Source organism: Urocitellus parryii, chromosome 2 (assembly GCF_045843805.1).
Source record: "Urocitellus parryii isolate mUroPar1 chromosome 2, mUroPar1.hap1, whole genome shotgun sequence".
NCBI lineage: Eukaryota > Metazoa > Chordata > Mammalia > Rodentia > Sciuridae > Urocitellus > Urocitellus parryii.
The window spans coordinates 141132982-141159513 of NC_135532.1; positions in this window are offsets into that span (position 1 = coordinate 141132982).

Consider the following 26532-nt stretch of genomic DNA (forward strand, 5'->3'; position numbering starts at 1 on the left):
AGAGTAGGTAATATTAACATCCAGTAAAATCATTATGAACAGCATTAATGAGAGCAGTATCATAAATAATGTTACCTCCTTCTCAACATATGTACTAAAAGCCTTTAAAGGATGTTGTCTTACTCTATTTGTACTGTTATATCAAGATACATAAGACTGGGTAATTCATAAACAAGATAAATTTATTTCTCATAGTTCAGGAGATTGGGGGGGTCCCAGATCAAGGCAGCAGCCTCAGACCTCCTTAGTCTGGTGAGGGCTTGGTTTCTGTTTCCAAGATGGCACCTTGTTGATGCATCTTCCAGAGGGAAGAAACACTGTGTCCTCATATAGTGGAAGAAGAAATGGCAAAAGAGGGCAAACAGCTGCCTCATCTCTTTTATAAGAGTGCTAATTCTCATTGATGATGTCTCTGCTCTCATGACTCAATTACTTCCGAAAGGCCTTACCTCTTAACACTATCGTATTGGCAATTAAATTTCAAACTATGACTTTTGTAGGATACACAAACATTTAGCCATACCAGATAAAAATCAGGAAAGTCTTAGGAGAAAGTCAAACACCGACTAATAAAATGATTTAAACAAACAAGACACTCTGGTTAGTTAAATATTTTTCATTAACTGAGTATGAATGAAAAAAAAAAGTCTTAATCCTTTTTCTGAAAACTTAAAAAGTATGTTGGCTATTTGTTGGTCTTGGTAGGTACAATACCTAAATAAATTTAATTTTCTCTTGGTGACTAAGTAACAATATAAAAAGAAGCTTAATATTTTGCTCAGGGCTCAAACCATGGTGAGTGGCAAAACCAGCATTTGGCATCCAGGGCCACACACTTGAATACTGAGTCTTTCTCATTAGCATCAGGCTGTTTGGTCTAATCAGCAGTTATTTCAGAACCACAGGAGTTGGAGGTATTAAACATTGGCTTGACTATTACCTGATTAAAGGACATCCCCTGGAAATCAGTATTTTTTAGAGTACTGGTGAGATTGTGGAAAAAATAATTAGAAGTCAGAGCTTTAGGTCTGAGTCCCAGATCTACCACTTCCTGCCTTTTAAGCCTTTCTAATCTCTTTACCTTTTCTATAAAATGGGTTGTTGTTAGAGTCAAATGAGAGAATTATTAGTTTTCTATATACTGCAAATACAAAGCATTAATATCAAATTTCTTTTTATCATTTGACTCTTTTTCCAAGACGTGGAGTCTAAAAAGTTTCGAAAATGTAAAATGATAATAAACTGGAGATTCAAATTATATGACCTTATCCACCCTATGTCATGGTTATTCACACATATTTCTGCTGCAGTATTTTCTGAGTCATGGTCGCTTTCACCCCAGAAGCCATCATTAATCTATCTCATTTGCTAAAGAATAGTGACTCATTCAGAATTTCAAAAGCAACCAGTAAAAAGTATAATTGGATTGACTCAGAAATTCTGCTTCTAAAAATACACACCAAGGCTGTAGTTCCCACAGCGTTATTTAGGGAACATTGGTTACATGAGAGATCAATGAGGATCAATAACTTTGGGAAATCCCACCTTAAAGAGTCAGTAGTCACGGACATGTTAAAGATTCTGAGAAACCCTGTCTCCACCACAAAAAGTTTGTTCAGTCTGGTTTAACTCTGCATCTCCAAATCCACAGACTCCCAAATCCATTTCTCCTGACAGTTGTGCTGTTTGTACTGTCTCAGAGTGTGTGGCCTCTACTTTCAGATTGTCAGTTTCAAATTCTGCTCAGTTCAGCTGCTTAGCCATGTCCCTTACCTTCTCCAATCCTCATTTCCCTTATCCATAAAATGAAAACAACCCTGATCAAACTTCAAAGACTTGTAAACATTGATTTAAAAACAAAACAACAAAACAACAACAACAAAACTGAATGTAAGGCACATACTAAGCACTCAACAAATTTAGCTAAAATTGTTAACATTCCTCAAAATTAGTATTTATAGGATAAATGTGAACATTCCATCATAAGTAATCAGATGAATGCATAAAAATGCACACATATGTAATTGCTGGAGGCCTAGAGATCTTCCTCATGAAGTGCCATCAGAAACACAAGATTGGTTGTAAGCCTTTCAGGTAGCATGTCTAAGAGGAAGGAGATGATTTAGTCTTGAAGTTTGGAACTTTCATTTCCTTAGGAAGGACCAGGCAGCTGTATGGCCATTGCTGGGATCTGTTGATGTCCAGACGTTTGCATGCACACAGATGGGCCACAGAAGGATACGGGGCTTACAGACAGATAGATGAAGGATGTGCAGAGGGAGAAGAGAATGCAGGCTGGGGCTGCTCCTCTTACTCCAGTCACTGGAAAAAAGACTTCTTTCTTTTCATTGATCCCCTTTCTTCAGCTCACAGGGAGAAAAGATGTTCTCCTTAAAAGATACTGTTTGATCCCAAAGAAAGAGAAATCAGGTTCTCGTACTTTAAAAGAGAAAGTAGAAAATTATGTGGGAAATACACCAGTTGGTTTTCTTCTAAAATGTGGGGTTAGGTAAAATTGCATAAGATCATACATACCGTGTAAATACTATAGGCTTCATTTTGATTGGTGAATTAGGAAATTCCTAAGGAGATATTAGACAACTAATATTGTTGTTGTCCATTTATTTGTATAGCTATTGCTTTTTTAGACAGCAAAAATTTTATATGCTACTGAGGAACTTTAATCATGGAAACATCACTTTGATGTCATTACTAACAATTTTATCACATTTACACAATGGAAAAATGGAAGATTTTGTCAATACTAATAGTTGGAAAACAAATGGTTACATTTGACTCTAATGACCCAATAGATATTTTTTTCGTCTAAAAAGAAATGAAGCATTACATGTTCTACAATGTACCTTGGCCACATACTTGGCTGTGATTAAGCTGTCTCTCTGATGTGCTAGTCACACAGTTTATACCTTGATAGGATTATATGGTTCATCAAGAAATCTTCATGCTACAGAGTTGAATAAATAGGCTGCTTGATGTATTATTCCTTGATGTAAAAAGAAAAAAAAAGTTTGTCTTTCCTGAGTATGATGATGAGTATTTGATTCATTTGTTCCTCTCATTCTGAGGATGATTTATCAATGTCAATGATACTTAGATATCTGAGAGCAAATAATGTTGCTTCAAGTTACATTAATATGGCAACACACTAAATTTTTTTTCCCAAGGGAAAAAAATTACTTCTTGTATGGTAACATCACTTACTTTGTGACTGAATCTCTAACAAGTCAACCTCAAGAATTCATGGTAATTTTCAAATTTGTGTACAAATTTGAGAAAAAGTTTGGAATACACAGAAATCTTTATTCCAGTTCACATGTTACAGTTGTGCAAAATTAGCTCAAGGAACCTAGAAAAGCAATGTAAGCCTGACTGCTTTGCTTTTTCATTTCTCTTTCAATTAATAGCAGTTTAAGGTCTTATGCTGATATTATAGAATTTAAATCCAAAATCACTACTGATTATGCAAATTGAAGTATGTCAGTTTAACTGTAGCATTTCATAAATTCATCAAAATCATCAGAGATCATGCCATCCTCTGACAATTCTTCCTTTCATCAGATGAATCTCAAAACTTTGCTCTTGCAAAGTAGCAGCAGAAATGAAGTCAGATCCATCAGCGGGCTCTGTCTGGCTGCTTGGATCTTAGTGATGTGAGGGGAGGAAGGGATGGACAGACAGAAGGCTCTCCTGTGGGAGGGGCTTGAGAGTAGGAAATGGCACAATGTCACAGAGGTGAGAGGTGAGAGGCACAACGTCCCAGAGGTAGAAACTGGATTTGATGAGAAGACAGTGCTCCTGTTGACTTTTTTCCCTGGGAAGTTAGTGCAGATTGCAAACTCTCATAGATGTATATCGATACCTAATTGTCACTGAAAACATGTTCTTATTGCAATCTTCTGATTAGTAACAGGATTTTTCATCATGCACCTTTGCTAGTGCTCAAGAGATAGGAACCATATCTTTCACTCCCCCAAAAAAGATCGGTATATTTTATTTCTTGGTCTTTTCCTTTTCTTATCTGTTCTATTCTTCTCTTTTCTTTCTTCTTATTTATTCATTTATTCGATTTGTGTTTTCAATTACTTGTTCTTAAAAAAAAAAACAGGATGTTTCTGGGTTGAGGAAAGTTGACTCCATGTAGAAATCAAAATATAACACTCCCGATTTTCAAAGCAATTGCATTTATCTGTGGACAAATACATAGAAGTCAGAGTTCTTGGACACTTCAAAAAAATAAAGGGATAAAAACATTCAAATAGCACAAAGGACTCCTGGGGCACTGTTTTCTGCATTGTTGCAGCATATTCATACAGAACTCTTCCGAGTCTTAATTTACTTGAGCAGCCCCTGTAAAAATTCATGCCAGAAAGTAGGAGAGAAGGTTGGCAGCCAGAGGACCACATGCCAAATGGTTCCTCACTGGCGGTGGCATCTGGATGAGAGGTTGGCCTGCCTCCGGGACTCTTGGCCAACAGTACTGTTGTCTGTACAGACGGCTGTGTATCTGTTCAGGAGTCCAACAACTGTGTGTGTGTGTTTTAGTAAGCTATTATTTCTGGGCCAAAGATTTCCATGGCATTGCTGCATCTGTTGGCGCCAGTTCTACATTTGGCTCCCCCCCCAATTTCTACCCGCTGTTACTTTTCAGTTCTCTGATCAAAAACATTGCCCATACATGGAAATGTATCAAAGGAAGAAAATACATGTCTAAAGATTTTCCTTAAACCAACAAAGCATACATAGGTGTGACATTGACATTATTCTAGATGGACCATCTTCCTTTCCACAAACTATAAATAATATGGAAATTTCAATCTCAATGCAAAACAAAAACAAAACGAAAATTCTTAAGCATTTAGGGAGAAACTAATTTTAGAACTATTAGAAATAAAATGATTATCACATTCCACCATCATTTATAACCCCATGCCCCCTCCTTTCCCTCTGACCCCTCTGGAATGTGATGATCATTATTATCCAAAGTATAATGAAGACACAAATTGGTGTGAATATACTTTGTATACAACCAGAGAAAATTGTGCTCTATATGTGTAATAAGAATTGTAATGCATTCTGCTGTTATGTATAAATAAAAAAAAATTTTAAAAACTTGATCAAATTAAACTTTGGAACCTCATTTAAAAAAAGAAGAAGAAGAAATAAAATGAGACTTTTAAAAAATTGGGCTGGGGTTGTGGCTCAATGGAAGAGCACTTGCTAGTATGTGTGAGACACTAGGTTCAATTCTCAGCACCACATAAAATAAATGAAATAAAGGTCCACTGACAACTAAAAAAATATTGAAAAAAAAAAAGTTTAAAGTTGAGTTGCTCTTTCAAGGGCTTCAGAGGAAAAAAACTTATTTTATAACTTTATAGAATGTAGAAATTGCCACACATCTAGGCAACTAGTTTTTCAAAGCCCTACCTTATTGAGCAAGGTGATATCCTCATAACCTTTTAAGGTCCGGCTATTTAGAAGTTACTTGTTTGAGAGTACTCTGATACCCCTTCAACTTTCAGTCAACATCTGTGGGATGATATATTTACATAAAATGCTCAGAATTGAATTAGATATCTGCCTAAAAGAGTTTTCTTTTTCTTTTCATTTTTTTTCTTTTTTGATGAAGGAAATTAAGAATTGAGTTGTAAATAGTAAAAAGAACACCAGGAATAGGAATTAAAAGTCAAATGGAGGGGCTGGGGTTGTGGTGCAGTGGTAGAGCGCTTGCCTAGCATGTATGAGGCAGTGGGTACGATTCTCAGCACAGCATCCAAATAAATAAAATAAAGGTCCATCAACAACTAAAAGAAAAGTCAAACGGAAGACCAAAGTATCATGTGGCATGTGCCATATGAAATGAGAAATGTGCCAATGAAGAAATGAAGCTCATTTGTATGTGTGTTACAGAAACCTTTCAATTGAGCTCAGTGTTGCTTATTAAAGTGGAAGAGGCCATTAATTTTAACTGATGGGGAAACTGATTTTGTTCATGGTCACACAGTAACTAGAACTAGATCACCAGTTCTCCCTCAACCTTATTTCTAATGAGCTTAGACTTATGACATTCTTAAAATGAAATGTGCAGAGAAATCTTTTAAAATTCCATGGCATAATTTCATGCAACAATAATGAACAGCGAACCAAGACTAGGTTCACTATATAATGTGAGCAGAGTGGAACGAAGGTGCTGCAATTACAGAGAATTTTCTGTGGCTAGAGTAGCTAGGGCAGGACTCCCAGAAATATAGCCCCAAGTCATCCTATACATGTTGCAGTAGATTGTACAAAGGACATCTGCCACTACTTTTCTATCTCCCTATGGCTTGTAAAAATCTCTGTGATAAAAAGAGGCATGCCCTTTAGTAGATGAATGGATTTTTTAAATGTGGTATATATACACAATGGAATATTACTCAGCAATAAAAGAGAATAAAATCATGGCATTTGCAGGTAAATGGATGGAGTTAGAGAAGATAATGCTAAGTGAAGTTAATGTCCAAAAAACAAATGCTGAATGTTTTCTCTGATATAGAGTCTGACTCATAGTGGGATAGGGAGGGGGAGCATAGGAGGAATAGATGAACTCTAGATAGGGCAGAAGGGTAGGAGGGGAAGGGAGGGGACAGGGGTTAGCAATGATGGTGGAATGTGATGTACATCATAATTCAAAGTACACACATAAAGACATGAATTGGTGTGAATATACTTTATATACAGAAATATGAAAAATGTGCTCTATATGTGTAATAAAAATTATAATGCATTCTGTTGTCATGTAGTTAAAAAAATAAAATCAATTTTTTAAAAAGGAGGCATGAAACTTTATATATGACCACAATGACACCTTCGTCTTCTATGTAACAATAGAGTCATCAAGAGCGGCTCCCACTCAGATCCACCCCTCACTGTCACCATCAGCAATCTGTGACCTTCTGGGAAAGATTGAGGATGCCATGATTCTAAAGTAGGATGTTACAATTGTTCAAACAGTGACGACAGGATTAAGTGACATATGCTGAATATGGTGTTGACTCTACTGGGCACCACAGAGAGAGAGAGAGAAAAGAAAAAACCCTCTCCCTCTTGGTAGTGAACAAAATAAGATTGTTTTCTAAGTTAAACAAGGTAATCAACATGAACAATAGGAGCCATGTTGAACTTGATAATCAATACCCAAAATCAACTGAAAGAAGTCCAAGAATCCCCAGACCAGAACTTTTCTGGGACCTAAAAGAATAAACAGATGCAAGCTGGGTGTGTTGACACATACCTGTAATCTCAGCAGCTCAGGAGGCTGAGGCAGGAGGATCTCAAGTTGAAGGCCAGCCTCAGCAATTTAGCAAAGCTGTAAGCAACTTAGTGAGAAACTGTCTCAAAATTTTAAAAATTGTTTAAGGCTAGGCATGGTGACACCCACTGTAATCCCAGCAGCTTGGAAGGCTGAGGAAGGAGGATCATGAGTTCAAAGAAAGCCTCAGCAAAAAAGTAAGGCACTAAGCAACTCAGTGAGACCCTGTCTCTAAATAAAATACAAAAAAGCCTGAGGATATGGCTGAGTACCCCTGGGTTCAATCCCTAGTACCAAAAAAAAAAAAATTTAAAGTCTGAGGATGTGGCTCAGTGGTTGTGCACTCCTGGGTTCAATCTCTGGTAACAAAAAAAGAAAAAGAAAGAAAAGAATCAATACATCTAGCACAGCATGGTGGTATGTGCCTGTAGTCCCAGGTATTTGAGAGGCTGGGAAATGGAGGTGGTCACTTGAGCCTATCAGACCAGCTTGGGCAACACACAGAGACTTTGTCTCAAAAAAAAAAAAAAAAAAAAGTAGCCCGGATTTTTTTTTTTTTAATGTTTTTTAGTTGTTGATGGACCTTTATTTATTTATTAATTTATATGTGGTGCTGAGAATCGAACCCAGTGCCTCACACATGCAAGGCAAGCGCTTTACTACTGAGCCACAACCCCAGCCCATGGGTGGCCCTGCTTTTCATTGTATGTTTGGATAGCCCGGGGCTTCCCAACACTGGAGAGACCTTCCCCTCCAAAGCCAGGTCCTAGAGATAGCAAACAACTCACCTGTGAAAGTTTGTATACCAATTCAAACTCCATGCCCCCAAATACCTTCTTCTTTATCTAGTTCTTACCTTCCAGGCCCTTTCTCTACCTCCCCTAAGTACCTCAGAGGACAGGTTCCTGACAACTAGAGGCGTCCCCTAAACCCCAGAGCCCACTAAAGTTATTCAAACTGGTTTTCCCTCCCACTCCCCTTCCTTCCTGTGCAAACCACAACCAAGGGTCTGGCCAATGTTTCTGCTTTGCTCTTTTGGCCTCCCAACTAACCCTGGGGCTCTCCCATGCCTCCTGTTTCTAGGGATTTGTAAATTAAAAAAAAAAAAAAAACTTTTTGTTTCATGCCATTCGTTTCTGTATTTGCATGTCTTACCACACCTGATGGAACTCAATCTTGGGTACACATTTGTAACGATCTTTTTTAAATTTTACACATTTATTTGTTTTTAATGGACATGTAACAATTGTCCGTGTGATAATTCAATATGTATATACAATGAGTAATGATTGAATGGGGTAATTAGCATTTCTGTCTTCAAATTTTATCATTTCTCTGTGTTAGAAAGTTTTGAATTGCTCTCTTCCAGTTGTTTGTAAAATAAATAATCAATTGCTGTAACTTATTGTCACCTGGGTATGTTTCAAAACATCACCGTTCTCATCCCCATAGCAGCAAGCTAGCACATCTCTATTGGTCTGAAGTCTTTCAACAATCTAAACATACAAAAATCTTGTTTCCTTTCATTCTTATAAAATAAGCTGCTCTAATACCACATCCCAGTTGCTGTGTCTAAAGGAACAGAATGTTCTGAATCAATGTTATTACATTATTATTGACTGATTAATAAACTAGACTTCTAGGTTTCTGCATGAATATTATGAGCTTAGTTAATGTGAATCCATTCCTGAAAGGTTTGCTTTTGCTCGGGCTGACATCAGACTTCTGAATCTTTATAGCGAGAGTCATCATCTAGATCCCTGCTTCTCCAAGTGTGGTCCTCAGGCCACCCACCTCAGCATCACCAGGTAACCTGTTAGAAACGAGCACAGACCTAACTGAGTCAGAATTTAATCTTGACAGGATCCTAGGAGATTTGCATAAACATCCCAAGAGTTTCTAAACTTTGAAAAACATTCCTCATCAGTAGCGACAAACAAACTTTTTCTGGAAAGGGCCAAATAGTAAATATCGTAGGTTTTGTGAGACATATCTTCTTTATTGTAACTATTCAACTCTACCATGTTAGCACAAAAGCAACCACAGAGGATGTGGAAACAAGTTAGTATGACTATGTCCCAATACAACTTTATGTATGGACACTGAAATCCAAATTCATACTATTTTCGCGTGTCACAAAATATTGTTTTAAAAATTTTTTTCAACCACATAAAAATGTGAAAACTATTGTTAGCTTGTAAGGTCTTAAAAAAATGAATAGCTGTCCATATTATCCCATTGGTCACAGTTTGCACCCCTTTGCTCTAGACCATGGAAACTCAGGGAGGGTCAAGTCATCCTATGAAGCCAGTCATTGTTTGTTGACTTGCCTCAAAATTCCATATGCCAAGTGAAACTTTTACTTTTCAAATTTCCAGAGATAGCCAGGCACAGTGATGTACCCCTGTAATCTCACCAGCTCAGGAGGCTGAGGCAGGAGGATTGCAAGTTCAAATCCAGCCTCAGTAAAAGTGAGGCATTAAGCAACTCAGTGAGACCCTGTCTCTGAATAAAATACAAAATAGGGCTGGGGATGTGGCTCAGTAGTCAAGTGCCCCTGAGTTCAATCCCATGTACCCTGCTCCCCACCAAAAAAAAAAAAAAAAAAAAAAAATCCTTCAGTTTTGAGCAAGCATGATGAAATATAAATTAAACTAAGATGCTACAGGACTATAAGAATTCTAGAACATAGATATAGAAGCTGACAGAGTGAACTAGCTTCCTGATAGGAGTATAACATAATTTGGAATATCAGTGTTCTAGTTAAACAGGAAATTTCCAAAATTTCCAGTTTATTTTATGAGTTTCATCGTTGTGTGACCATGAGAAGAAGAAAGGAAGCAATAGACAAATGGACCCTACTATGATCTGACACTCATATGCACCAAGGATGATGAAGGCTCACTTAAAATGCAGAAAGAAGCAGGCATGGAGTACCTATTACCTGATTTTTAATCCATGTTTATATGCCAAATGGCAGATATGTTCTGGTCTCTTGACTTCCAGTTACTATTTGTGCAGCAAAATAGCTGCTCAGAAGCCAGTCATAATCCCCGATCAGCACTGCCACCATCTAGTCCCCCACCAGCACAGGAGCATTCTGGCTACCAACACTGGGTTTATTTTCCTCAGTGAGATAAGGCAATTGACCCTGTAATTCTAAACAGTGCTATGAAGTGAATCAAATGTAGAATATCGTTCTTAACTGTTTGAATCATCACCTCTTTGTTTCTCTCATTGGATTAAGTAACCCCCCAAACAGGTATTTCAATCATGCTACTTTAATAACTTCACCTAAGAGTAAAGCTTCCACATGTGATCTAATTAGAAATTTCCATATACAACCATTTCCTAATCAGAGTTCTATAATCTGGAAGAATTTTTACTTTTTTTCATTGCAATTAGATAAAGTTCTAATTTTATGTACTGAGCCCTAGTTCTGAAGCTTGGAGAGAGACCTAGATTCCTACATCTGTATCTCAGAATCACCAGAAACCTTTTTAAATATGTCAATGTGCAAGTGGCTCCCTAAAACCAATAGAATCAGACAATTGATGGTAGGTCCTAATAGCTCTACTTAAAAAATAAATTTAAAAAGAACTAATAAAATTAATTAATTTAAAAGTTCCCCCAAGCTATTCCAATGTGTAGCAGGTTGAGAACCACTCCTTTGGCGATTACCAAAGGTGCCATATTTTATTATTAAACATCGTTATATTTTCCTGAAAGTTTCATAAGACACAGCATTTTTAAGTGAATTAGAAATACTATTGAGAGAACAATTTTAAAACCATTGTGATTCTTCATAAAAACGACTTCCAGACTATTCTTGGAATCAATACAGATAAAACTGAAGCGTCTAAAGCAGTCTCCTTTATTTTTATTTTCATTTTATCTGAATACATTGGTTTTAAAAATTGACCTCTTATGAATTAAATATGATCCAACAGGCATATATTCCCTAATGTCCTGGAAACATGGTGGTTGTACTCTGTTTAATAGTGTTTTGAAAGTTGTGAGGCACTGCCCTGCTTCTCTCAGTACATCACCAGAATGAACATAGAATAAATTGCCAAAATGAACTTGCTTTGCTGCAACAGCAGCAATAAAATAGCAATTTTTGGTTTTGTTGTTGGTTATTAACTCTCTAGACCATCACCCCAAAGTCCTTCTTACGGTGATTTGGGAGGAAGGACAGGAGGTACTCTTCTAGCCTCTGTCCTTCTCCACCATTTCCAACTTTTGTGCCTCTTTAAAGTATCTGAGGAACTCAGAGTAGCACCTGGAGATATCTGCACCCTGGGATATCACTCCTTTTAAGTGAGCATAAAGTTGTTTTGATCTATTTTTAAATTTTTGTCATTATTTTGTAGTCTGATGAGGAGAAATTACAATTGCCATTAAAGTAGTTTGCCATGGGAAATAGAAACCAAAGGTAATTTGATTGTTGTGTAAATAATAATTAAATTGAGAATCAACCCAGACACCCCTCAAGAGATAAATGGATATATATATCACACACACACACACACACACACACACACACACACGCAGAGTGGAGTTCTACTTAGCCATCAAAAAGAATGAAATTAAGGACAGAAATGGAGAATATCATGCTAAGTGAAATTAGCCAAATGCAGAAACTCAAAGGTTGAATGTTTTCTCTCATAAGCAAAAGCTAGAGTACAATAAAGGAAAGGTAGAGGAAAGGATAAGATTACATAAAGAAACAAACAAATACAAATTAATAGATGATCCAAAGGAAGTCTAGTAGAGGAAAAAGGGGAGATCAGGCATCGATTTCTATGCATGTATGAGTTTATTGGGATGAACTCAACTACTATGTTTAATCATAAAGCTCTAATAAACTATTATTATTATCATTATTATTATTAAATTGTTGATTATTGAGTGCTGCTATGCCAGGCACTGTCTGTGATAGTGATATAACGTCATTTAATCTTCACTGTAACCCTATAATGTAAGTTGGAAATGCCCCCATTTACACTTAAGAAACCAAAAAAACAGGCAAATGAAGTAACTCACCCAAACTCACAAGGACTTAGTAGGATCAGTATTTGAAATCAGGTCTTTGGAACTCCAGCACCTGTAATCTTAAACTTTCTATACACAATCCAAAAATTCAAAACTACCACAGTAAGGGCTAAAAAATAAAATAAGACCAAATGGCTTCCTTCCATCACACACCCTGCCTCCCTGAATATGACTCTTGGTTAACAGCCAGTCAGCTCAAACAGGTTAATCACCTCCTGACCAATTTGTTCGTAAATGGTCAATTCAGTAGAAGCAATCAAGCCGGCAGCAGTGTTGAATAACTGCCTTGGGAAAATGGTCCCTTCAATCCTGGATTGAGACATGGGGATGGAAGAACTCAAAACAGTCAATATTTGCAGGAAAAATATCCATCTCAGAGGAAAAAAAATCAATTAAAAATTCAAAACAAATTGAGCATCATAGACATTCTAAGTTTTGTCTGTTTTTTAGCATGAAAAGTCCTTGATAGTTATTGTACATACATGTGAATGGATATGATGAATATACGCCTGTATGTGTATATGTGTATGGATATATATATACACACACAGAGATTACTAGCAGGTGAGCATAAATTAAACCAAGTGTGAATCCTGTTATTTTGTAGTCTTTTCTTCCACACCTGGTGGATTTAAACCCCTACAGGTCATCTTGTCAAAATACAATTTTAGTTTTGAAATAAAATAACAGAACAGAAACAAACACAGTCCATTAAAACTCACTGCCAATGTTGCCAGATAACTACAAAAAAGAAAAAAAAAATGGAGTGTCTCAGACAGAAATATCAATAACTTTAATGCGTGCGATTTGTTAACAGGGAAGAAAACAAGCAAACTTGCTCTCCGCTGACTGTCACTAATATTTATTCGTCCAGTGACTGTTAATCAAACCAAGTTTACAGTCCCGTACAGCACCTGTCACAGGTGCTGATCATTAATCAGCTATTACAGCAGTTTATTCTGCTGCTGACAACTCGCAATTTTCCACTGATTCAGCTAGTTTGTCAGGTGGGAATTATGGCATAGCGCATGTGACAAAACACATCACCCTTTTTTTTTTTTCTTTTTTTCTTTTTTTTTTTTTTTGCATTTTCAGGCTTCTCTCTCCTGCTTTCTCCCCCTTTTTAGACAAACAATATCTGGGAACTCAGAAGTAATAAGGCGGAATGCATAATTAATTACCCAGCTTGCTCTAATTAGGGATGAATAAGTTGCGTCCCTCTCATCATCACAAATGTGGTGATGGGTAATACCAGTTTATGCTGTATTAACTGCAAATATGCAATCCTTCTGAGAGCACTTTTGTTGATGAATTTGATGAATGTGACAATAATTAGCAGAGACAGATGAGAGCTAAATTACTACTGACAATGTAATGCTATCCTGCTCGAGGGCCTGGGAACGTGGCAGGATAACATGGCAGGGACCTGGGCCTCGTTTCTAATTAATAGTCTTTTTTTTTCTCCCTTCCCTTTTTTTTTTTTTTTTTTTTTTTTTTTTTTTTGCCAGTGGGGGGAAAAAAGGAGTAACGGTAATTGTTTTCCTCAAAGGCTGCAGGGAGTTATCAGGGTAATAAAGTTAATTAGCAGAACAAACATCCTTTCACTGCCTTACCAGTCTGAGGAAAAGAGGGTAATTCAAACTGCAGAAAGATATGACTAGATGGGATGATAAGAAGAGAAATTTTACACAGGAGACCAACAGAGAAGAATAATTTCCTCCCTCCATTTCTTTGGCTGGATGCAAGGAAAGAAATTAGCCTCTTGCAGTTCACAAAGTTGTTCGTGTGAAGAACTTTATTGTTAAGGTTTTTGAGTTTGAGAAACAAAGTTAGCTTAGCTCAAATCCCACTGTTTACTTCTTTGTTGTAAGTAGTGATGGGTGTGTTCAACGTTGTCTCTCTATTCAAGTGACATTTTCTTAGACTGCAGGCATAGAAACGGAGTTCTAGTATTTGCAGAGGAGAACACTTGGCTGCATTTTTGTCCCACAGAAATCTATTCCATTCTCTGGATCTTTTGAAAAAAGTTGGAAAGTGCTAAGTAATTTCTACCAAGTAGTATTTTTTGTTCTCCTGTGTAAAATAAGAAAATAAAATGGGATTATTTTAAAAGTTTATTATTTTATTGTTTTTAATAATCTTAGAGGTCATTTTCGTGAAAATGTATCAGTATCATTTTTCATTTCTGTTGCGGCATTTTAGATCTAAAAGGTGAATTGTTCAATGAATCGCAGTTTTACATTATATTAGTGTTCAGTTTGATCACAGTGTTTGACATAAGTAGATACTACATAAATGGAAGCCATACACCAGTGGTTCTGAAGATTTTACAAGTTCATATTGCCCCCCTTCCCCCCCCCACCCCGGCAAAGGTCATAAATAGTTGACATCTAAGCATCAAACACTTGAAACACTGTTTAATATTAAGTAAATGACACCTGGATGAAAGTTTGAAGTCTTGTAAAATAAAACCCATAAGAAAGTGTCTACAGATTTCTATTCCTTTTAGGTACATTTCAAAAACTTCATTTCATGTGTTACAAATCCTTAGGTATCTCAAAAATTCTACTTACCTATCATGAATATAAGTGTGCCCATATTCATTTGTTGTCAGACTTAAATGAAACAACCTTTCATAATGACTCTGTGTTTGCTTCTAAGTTAAAATTTTACGGAGTAGGTGATGACTCCTTTCTTCCATATTTGACAAGAATAATAGTATTTATTTATTTGTTTGTTGTTTATTAAATCAAAAATTGCATACTAGGTACAATATAATATTTTGATATATGCATATGCCAGGGAATTTTTGACTCTTATTTGCCATCATTTTTCATAAAACTTTGATGTCACTGCTATTGTTTTATAATCATACAAGCATGTAGGAAATTGCAATCTACACAAAGATCATCCTTTAAGCATGTTGTACAAATAAAATGGTCTTATTTCCTCAAACTTTATTCTCAAAAGCTACTGAAATTGTAGGAATAACGGTAATTGTTTTCACAAATGGACTGTTCAGCATAAAATCCTATATGAATAGACTTCCACGAAATGGATCAAACTTCTAAAAAACAGACTTAATTCCTAATATTTATACTAGTAAAGTACCATGCTAGTCCCAAAAGACAGAGCCATGTGAGCATGGAGGACATAACACTAAACAGAATACAAGACCCGAGTTCTTCAGTGACACTAACATCTATATGGTTGTATTTCACTGTTTTGTCTCTGAAATTTGATTTGCTCTTCTATAAAATTGGGTATCTTACCCTGCCAATCTCATAGGATTATTGGTGACACAAAAGAAATAGTTCTTCTGCTTTGGAAATCATGAAATATTCTATAAATATACTGTTGATATTATTATAGAATAGAAAAATCATGAGAAACAATCTTGAGAACATCTAACTCCTTTAATAATCTTCTAAGTATGACTAGTAAGAAGCCAGAACTAAAAGACTGGAAGTTTCTGTATGAGGAGCTGAAATCTACACTTACTTTGTAATTTTACTGGTCTATTTATCAGAAAAAATTACTATTACAAAGATTACCCCAGAGCTGGGTGCAGTGGTATATGCCTGTGATTCCAGCCACTCTGGAGACTGAGGCAGGAGGATCCCAAGTTAGAGACCAGCCTTGGCCACCTAGGGACCCCATCTCAAAATAAAAAAGAGCAGTGGATGAAGCTCAGTGATAGAGTGCCCCTGGCTTTGATCCCCAGTACCATGAAAAGAGGAAGAAAAGAAAAATGAAAGAAGGAGGAGGAGGAAGAGGTAGAGGAAGGGGAAGAGGAGGAGGAGGAGAAAGGTGAGGGGGAGGGACAAGAAAACTAATCATTAGTCAATATCACAAGACCTATTAGGCTTGTTGAGTCAAGTTTCTCACAGACAAGAACTCTCTCTCTCTCTCTCTCTCTCTCTCTCTCTCTCTCTCACACACACACACACACACACACACACACACACACACACAATATTATATTGCATTGCCATTCTTTGCTTTATATCTTTAGCAACACTTCTAAGTTTGTAACATATATTCAGACTTTACATAGACAACACTCGAAGTACAAGAAGCATTGGATGCCACTGTCAAATGGTTGTGATAAGTTCTTATTTTGCTGCTACGTGAGTTCATGAATTTTGAAATTAATTCACTTACCAAGAGAGATAGACCATAAAAGAGTAACACAAAAATCCAAATATGAAATTGTTTTTTTCTATAAATGGGCTGAAATTTTTGTTGTGAGTGAAAGGAACACATGTGTTTGTGTCCTCTGGCATCTGTGCTGAATTAATTGGACATTTTGCCCTCTAGCCACTACCTCTTTCATTGGACCACAAGGTGTCTCTTTTTGGAAAAGTGATGGAGACCAGTTTGACGTCATTGATCTCCAAGAATTTGTGGAGCTCTGACATGCTAGAAGCCACTAGAAAAAGAAAAAATTGACATTCAGAACCTCAAGAGGTTCTCTTCATTTCTGAAACTAAAATGATACTTTCAAGTAAATAATAATTCCCATCATCAGTTTATAGGGCAAATAAAAATACCATAGTGAATAAATTTGTTAGGAGTTAAGGGTTCACCAATCAAATACTCTAAGTACTGGCTTCAGAAATTTAATTCTTTTTTTTTCTTCAAATTCCTGAGTTATTGTTTTAGAAAGTAGTTTGACAAAATTCCCAGTTTGCAAGGGCTCTGGGGCATTTTTGTGTCTTATGTGAGAGCAGAGGAGAGTTAACTAATTATAAAGGACTCAAAATAAACCATGGTTTATTTTTTCAGATTCTGAATTACAAAATTATTTAAATGTTGTCTGTAATCGAAGTGCTACATTACCATGTAATGAAATTACAATACTGCTTAATGACATTAGGAAACTGCATGCAAAAAAATATTTGTACACAAGGTGGTGATGTTAGCAACTAACTCTAGTACTTTTATTTCACTAAAAACCACAATAAACAACAACAGATTATTTTCCCTGAGTGATCTCCAAAGGGCACATTGAGTTGTTTGTATAATAATAACAATTAGAAACACAGTTTTAAAAATACCTGCCAGCACATCTCATTAGAGTACTAGGAAAAAAGAGAAAAAAGGACAAATCACACACACAAAAAAAGAGAGAGTAGCCCCTCAAGAGAAAGATGAATAAGAATTACATTTACATGTAGTAAAATTTTAAGAATTTGACCTTTAAAACCCCAGTTTGACTCCTATTTCAATATGTAAGTCTGAAGAGTTAAATCCTAAATGTAAGGTTGTTTCTGCAGCTCTACTAAAATATACCCACTTTCCAGACAGATTTCCTTCAGAAAGCTTGTGCCTCACAACTCTCCCTGAATTCCTATCCCAATCCTGACTACAACCTGGGTCCATTGAGGACAATGTCTTTCCCCAATTTGTGTTCCTTGGGTGGAAATTCAAGTTTTTAAATTTAAATGTAATTCAGCGCAATTCAGAAATGAGGCTCTGAATATAGGAGTTATGAATATAGGAAGCTATGGACACCCTAACCTTACCATCAATACTAAAGTATAAACCAATTCGTGCCAACAGTAAAACCGGTTCATATTTCTTCTTCATTGGTACATTAACAACGACCTATCAGATATAAGTAATCAATTGTATTATATGAAACCATCAAAATTCATTTATTTGCTACAGTGAGAAATATTTATTCTCAGACACTTTTCTTTTAAAAAGTCAGCGAGGGCATCAGTGGGAAACAGAACTTGTTGGCTACAAGGAAGAAAGCCTGTGTGCCATGAATCCAAGAGGTATGCAGATGGATTTTCAATTTTAAGATTCTTTCCCCTAGATGAAAAGAGCAGCAATTGTTATTTGCAAGCTAGAAAGCAAAATATCTGTTCCTGAATTATCTAAGGATGAGTCAGAAACTTAAACCCAAAGAAAAGTAATAAATAATGACAACAGATGTTTGTAAACCTGTGCTCCCCTGTTCAGTGTTCCTATGGTTGTTTTGCCTTGATGTGCTGTCAGCCGCCTCTCACCTGGGAGTAGTGATATCTTATCAAAGCCGGAACAGTTCCCTTTCACAACAGACAGATAATAGTGCCTTTCAATTTATCATACTGAAGTCTAAAAGAACCATGGGAACGATTGGTCAGGTGACAGCTTGATGGACAGTTTGACAGCCCTTAAAGCATCATGGGAAATGGTTGTCACCTGATTTTCAGAGCGACCAGAGAGATAACCTTCAGAATGATGAGAAAAACAAAAATCTGAATATTTGTATACCATCCAGTGGCAGCATCAATATTCACTTAAATGATAATAGGTATGAATTTAGATGACTTAAAATGGTGTTATCGAACCTGAGAGGTTTTCCAAGTCCAGAAATGCCCTTTGACTCTTTAGATGTCTTTTACATTTTTATTCAAATGCCATTTGAAAAAAAAAAAAAAAATATATATATATATATATATATATATATATATATATATATATATATATATACATATATATATATATATAATACAGGGCTTGTGATTTTACAGAGACACAATCAGACTCATTAAGTATTTAACCACATGCTAAATATATTAGCTGGCCACTAATATTCTCCAGATTTCAAATCTGCTTTCCTTTTGACAAACTCCTTGTGCATCATTTCCTAAGTGTAGTTTGCACACTGAAGTTCTAATGAAAAGGCCTATCACAAAGAATCATATAGATCAAATGTTACACTCCAGGCTAACTTAGACTTATGAAGAAGGAAAGTGTCACCTTAGTGTGAGAAACAAAGTAAGAGAAATGGATTGGAAGATCTTTGGCATAAAAACATTTGAATCCATAGTTATTCATTCATTCACAACACAGCCAACAAACATGAATTGAGTACTTATTACACACAGGGGTCTCTGCTAAACACACAAAGATGAGAAAGATAAAAGCTTAGATTTCAACTTGCTCTCAGTTTGAGAGTGAGGCTGGGCAGAATTTTAAAGGAGGGTTGATGACAAGGAGATCAGTCCAAATCCACTGCCTTCTAGTGGATAAGGCTTGCACAGAGTCACTTTCAAAGTCACATGTTTTCTCTTGTAAATTGTATATGCAGTTAACTGTACATTTATGGTCTAACCTGAAGAAAGACTACCTGGAAATTGGGATTTCAGAGGGAAAAAATTAAGGGTTTAATGTTTTTAGATTTATCACATGTCTCTTCTTGCAAGTTTAAAAAATGACTCCAGAAATAGTAAGGAAGTCAAAAAAGAGAATTGAGGTATAGCTCCATGATTGAGTAGAACCCTAGATATTATAAACCGTCAGTTCATTAGATATATGAACTACTTTTTTCTAAAGCAAAACTCAAAAACTTATATTAAAATGATATCTAACAAGCAGAAAATTCAATACAAAGAACTCCTTTTTACATTTCACCCTAAACTTACCAATTGTTAACATTTTGACACATTTGTTTTTCTCATTCCTATTCTCTCTCCTCCCCATTTATATGTGTGTCTAAATACATATATATAATATATATATATATATTATTTTCAATAATTTTAATAGGGAAAAATGAGGTTAGATTTTATGAAGGGCTGAATGGATGATGAATAATATTTAACTAAACCTAGCATTTGTTCTTTTATATTTGTGTTTATACATAAATATAAATTATACTGTCACCAGGCATGGTGGTACATGCCTGTAGTCCCATCGGCTCAGGAGGCTGAGGTAGGAGGATCGTGAGTTCAAAGCCAGCCTCAGCAACTTAGCTAGGGCCTAAGGAACTCAGTGAGACCATGTTTGTAAATAAAATACAAAAAGGGCTGGGAATGTGACTCAGTAGTCGAGCACCCCTGGGTTCAATCCCTGGTACCAAAACAAAATAAAACAAACATAAATTGTACTGTCATCTCTACATATGTAATAGTTTATAAAATTTTAAACTTCCCAAAACTATATCTTATCTATAAGTAATCTAATAAGATGAATAATAAAATAAAGAAATTGCAGCTGAAATGTCAAGTGAAATAGAAGATAAAAGCTTTGGATGCTGCAGACTCTTTGTCTTGCTCTGGGACAAAGACGTCTACCATAGATGCTGGACAAAAAAGCAGGGATTTAAAACTGAAACTGTATTCTGCAAAAATACTCTCTAGGATCATTACTGAAATTGGTACCATTTGGCCATTTGACACTTTTGGGATAACACTCTGCTTTCATAAATTTTGATGTTTTGGATTCACATTCCAACATGATTTTCCAAATCTACTTGTGCCAAAGTCAGACAAGCCAGACAAATTGTAGAACACCCTTGGTGTTTTCCAGGGAACTGGAAAAAAAAAATCAGTAAATGATTTAAATAACTATTAACAGCAAAGTATTGTACATGTAATTCTTCACAAGAAGACACATTATTTGGAAAAAAAAATATGAATGTAAAGTTCGAAAATGCAAAGCAAAATGCGTTTGAGTAGCACATGCAAATTTAAATGCTTGGAGAGCAATAAAAACACATTGTACTTATTTCAAAATGGGAGGGCAAGATGTGGGAGGAAGATTTATAATAATTGATACATGGACAAGGTCCAAGATGCTACAGAACAACTGAATTCAAAATTCATTTCTGAATCAGAGCTGTGGTTAAAAATTGCTATTCTTTTCCTTGTTGAAATAAACTCACTCGGCTTCAAGTCGTAAGAGATTCCAGATGTAGTTCCGGGGCCACCTGATATGAATTAAGTTTCATTGTTAACAACTAATGTAGCCACTAAGCCAACTAAATAGGCTAAATATAAAGCTAGTACCAAAAGTCTTATAACGTATTTTATAGTAACACCAACATTTGTGGTCTGGAAACAGAATAAATACTAGTATTGAATTTCAGTGAGTCTCAAATTTTTCACAGAAATAAAATTTCAGGCTAAAAATTCCACAAAAAGCAACAAACAACAAAAAGAGTATAAATTAAGTGTAAGAACATATATCTTAGAAAATAACATGAACTTTCTCTTTACAAATTTAAGTATATAACATCAGCAGGACTATGAAGCAGCATTTTGAAGAATACCAAAGTCATATTATTGGCTAATATAGATGATATGAATCATGAATTATTGAAGAAACATGCTTACATAGAGAATATAAAATTGATCTTTGGCTCAAGGCATGGAAGAAGTTCCACTTTTTGGATTTTTCCTTTATGAGACAACAGGAAACTCTCTTGTGAGACACAGAGAATGTGTGCCCTTGTGACCTAAATTTTAGTGTTAGAATTATTTGTGTTAGTTCTTTATTCTGTTGAGGCATGAACAGTGCTATGCTTCAAATGTGGGAAATTCTATATTCATTTTATTCATTTTCCCTTGTTCTTCTGACTATGTCTCTCCAAATTTGCCAGGTCTTGGTACCCCCAAACACCTCCAAAAACCTTTTCTTTATAAATTCCTTACACATTTAAAATTTTTATAATTTTTTTTCATTTATTTTTTTTCTATTCTGCTATTTTTATTTTCAGGGAAAAAAAAACACGAAGAATTTCTAGCCAAACGCAGACTTTATGCCCTAACAAAGATTATACTGGGGATACTGGGCTGAACAAAATAAAAATGAAGTACCATTAAAAATCTCTCTTTCTGTGCCCTGTCTCTAAATTCTTTTTTTAATTATTTTTTATTTATATATGACAGTGGAATGCATTACAATTCTAATTACACATATAGAGCACAATTTTTCATACCTCTGGTTGTATACAAAGTATGTTCACATCAATTCATGTCTTCATACATGTACTTTGGATAAGAATGTCCATCACATTCCACCATCATTTCTAACCCCATGCCCCATCCCTTTCCTTCCCACCCGTCTGCCCTATCTAGAGTTTGTCTCTTCCTCCCATGCTCCCTCTCCATATTCCACTATGAATCAGCCTCCTTATATCAAAGAAAACATTTGGCATTTGGTTTTTTTGAATTGGCTAACTTCACTTAGCATTATCTTCTGTAACTCCATCCATTTACCTGAAAAATGCCATGATTTTGTTCTTTTATTTCTGAGTAATATTCCATTGTGTATATATGCCATATTTTTATCCATTCATTTATTGAAGGGCATCGAGGTTGGTTCCACAGTTTAGCTATTGTGAATTGTGCTGCTATAAACATTGATGTGGCTGTGTCCTTTTTTCATTTAATTGTTGTTAATAATTTAAAAACAGGTAGCTTGCATAGTTAGAAAATGGGTTTAAGATTTCCAAATCCTCTGAACTCATCATATTTATTCAGCACCTTTCTAGAAAACTGGAAGTTTTTCAGGTCAATAATATATATACTAATTTACGTTTAAAGTGTATTTAGAAAACCTGTCTAATTTTCTTAATGTTAGAACATAACCACATCAGAGAATTGTACCAAAGCTTACCCAGTTGTTATGACTTTTACAAATGTTTTTCCATATAAAAAGATTTGATTTGGGCTTTTTGTTAATAAAACTTTTTATTGGAGAAAAATAAGAGACTATGGCAACATAGCTCATTATCTTAAACATTTGCTATTAAATTATTTAAATTTCATGCTTAAATTTTATGACCATGTCTTGAATATAGAAACTGGATTCTTGCTTTTTATCCAACTTCTCAGAGTCCTGATTTATAATTATTCAAAGACTAATGTTACAGTTTCTGAACTTCACAAATGTTGAATAATCAGAATTATCAAAAATAATATTTTGCATGTTTCAACATTCACTTCATCTAATTCATTCCAGAAATTATTCTTTTGAAGAATATAAAAGGCAAATAAATGAAGTTAGATTTAAACTAATTTTTGGAATTCAACCTATACTAGTAGGTTTTTTCCTAGGCTGTAGCTGTGGAAAAAAGAAAACCCAAATTGGGCTGCACACAGTGGCACATGCATATAATTCTAGCTACTGGGGAATGATGAGGCAGGAGGATGGCGATTTTGAGGCCAGCCTCAGCTATTTGTCAATATCTGTCTTAATGTAAACTAAAAAAGGACTGGGAATGTAGCTCAGTGGTGGAGCACTTGCTTGTCATGCATGACACCCTGGTTTCAATCCCCATACCCACCCCCAACACACACACACAGGAAAGCCCAACTGAAAGGTAAAATTATTGCTGAACCCAGTGGTTATTTTGTCTATACTATATCAACTGAATAAATAGTTTGACTTTTCCCACTGAATTTACTTTACTGGCCATTGTTTTGGAATGTTATAGGCTCAGCCACAGTGTTTTAACATTCAAGCAAATAACACTTTAAACTTACTGTTTTTCTTCTAGCCTTATTATTAACAGAGGAAAAATATTTGTCTTATGTTATCCAACATGTTTATACAGACATATCAGTGTCAGGTGCTCACGTACTAGGTGTGGATTATCTCATTTAATCCTCACAACCCTATTGAGGTAGGTGGTATTATTATTATTATTATTATTATATTCTCACTTGTAGAGGAGAAACTTAGTCATAGATAAGGTAAGCAGCCTGGCCAAGGTTTCGTTCTTAGTGACTTTTGGAACTGTAATTCTAAATGATCTGCAGAAAGCCAATTACACTTATTTTGACAATAGGCTTTTGATTTATTTATTTATTTGTTTGTTTTAATTAGTTACACATGACAGTACAATGATCTTGACATATCGTACGTTTGAATCAGATGGGGTATAATTTCTCATTTTTGTGAGTGTACAGGTTCATATTGGTCATACAGTCACATATATATATAGACAGCAATAGTAATCATATTGGTCATACAGTCACATATATAGAGAGACAGCAATAGTAATGTCTATTTTTTTCTGCTGTCCTTCCCTTCCCCCCTTCTCTTCCCCTCTTGACAACAGGCTTTTTTAAAAATACTTTTTTTCTTAAAGAAAAATAGATCTGAAAAAGAATGATACATAAAATTTCAATTAGATAGGAGGAATAAATTCAGAGCATCTGTTGAACAACTTGGTGACTAGTTTGTCACAATGTATTATATACTTGAGAAATATGGAAAGCGACATTTTAAGTGTTATTTCTCACCACAAAAAAAGATATATGAGGTAATCTATTTCTTCATCAGCCACATTTAGCCACTTCGCATTGACTGCATATATCAAAACATCATGTTTCATACAATATACATATAAAATTCTATTAATTACAAATTTAAATCTAATTTTAAATATTTAAAGAATTTATTTAGACAAGTGGTTCTCACTTTTCTTGGCCTCAGATTTTCTAAGAAAATCTAAGAAAATCTGACCTCACACAAATGTATAGAAAAGGAAGGAAATTTTAATAGCCTTTTCAGATAGTTAGGGGTATTATTCTTGACACTACACCCAAATTTGACAAATATGCTTTTTTAAAAAGTCAATTGTAATATGGAATTTGAAACAATAGCAATGAACTTTTCATATGCTGTTACAGTAAACTCCATAGACTTATTTGGTTCTTTGAGTGGATCTTTTTACACATTCATGATTTTGAAATATCACATGTTTGTCATTTGGAAAAAATATTAGTTCGCTTCAGCAGTTCCAAATAGTGATACATTTCATTATGCAATATTTGAAAATCAAACCGCATTGATGAACACAACCACCAGCCTCATGGCAAAGCCAGCTGCCACTCAACTGCACCAGCCTCTGCTAAGGGCGGCCATCGTACTTCCACCCTCAGAAGTGCTCGTGGAAATTCCCCACATTTTACACAGAATGTTTAAGAAGACATGTCCTCAAGGGTCATGAGTTAATAAAGTTAAGGACATTTATTGTTTTGTTATATATATTCTTAAATGAAACTGGCTATTCAGTGTGTGTGGAAGGGAAGCGTACAATGACGACTGGTAGAGTTTGTTCAGTGTCCCCGTCATTCTAGCCACCACTGCTTGCTTGTGCACCATCAGTGCAAAGTGAAAACATGGTTATAACACAGTCACTTCTTAGGGTTTTCATAAAGATGTATTTGACTTCATAGACACTGTCCCCATGGGTGTCTATGAGAACTTCAGAGATCTGCAGAGGACACTTCCAGAACTATTGATTTAAAGTTATACTCATCTTCTGCCAATAAAATGTTCCCTAGGCAATTCTAGAAAAGGAGTTAAAATGTTATAGAAGATTTGCATGTTAAAAAAAAAAAAGTTTGGCTCCTTTGATTCCTGATTCTCCTTGGTATCCTATAAAAGTTAAGCAAAATTGCATTTTTCACATGAAAAGCTCTGAGTTCATTTTTTAAATTGCCTTTCTGGATTATTAGGGTCACATATCTATGCCTACAAGTTATTATGTGGTTTTGAAAGTTTTTTTTTTTTTGAGACTATATTAGGAAAAAGAGAGAATAAATGATAAGATTTCCCGCAGTTTGTAAATTAGTTACTGTATGTAAACTGCTCAGCAGGTGAAGCCATTCAGGTCAATAGGGTATCTTCCACTAATCAACCTCTACATTAATTGACTAATTTCTCTGTGCCTCCGAAAGTAAGAACTCTATTCAGATGCAGCTTGTATTTCCTAATTTGAGTAGATTGTGAATATATTAGGATGCAATTAAATATACATAGACTATGCCTATTACATCTTTTCCTGAACTAATTCAAGGATGAAATAATATATGTTGTTTTGAAGTCAGTTGTCATGAATAAATGACAGAATCTGGCTCTAATTGAACCTGAGGTGAATTATTTTTAGTATGGGCCATTGTAAACTATTTAATTCTGAAAATATCTCCTCAAAATAAAATTTAAAAAGTTATCCTAACTAATCCTTCATGAATAAAGGTTAAGGACTTAATCCTATGATTTTATAAATCTGTCTAACAAATTGAATATCTAACAGTGTCTAACAAATTGCATATTTGTTTTACTCTACTATAAAAATCAGCTCATAAACGTTCTTGAACAAGAAGTGTTGGTGTTGAAATATAAGACACCTTGTGATCCATGAACCCTTTATTTTAGAGTCATTTCAGACTTTTATTATGTCACTCATTTATCATTTTCCTCTTTTTTTCTGGTTGTAACCTACTGGTAAGAGACAATTGAGGAGTTTTACTTAATTTGCTTCCTTCGTAAAATTTTGAATAATCTTTTCTTGAAGGAAAAATGAAACTGAAATATTCCTCATAGGAGTGGGATGATTGGGAATATGCTCTCATTGAGAGTTTAGCTGAGTA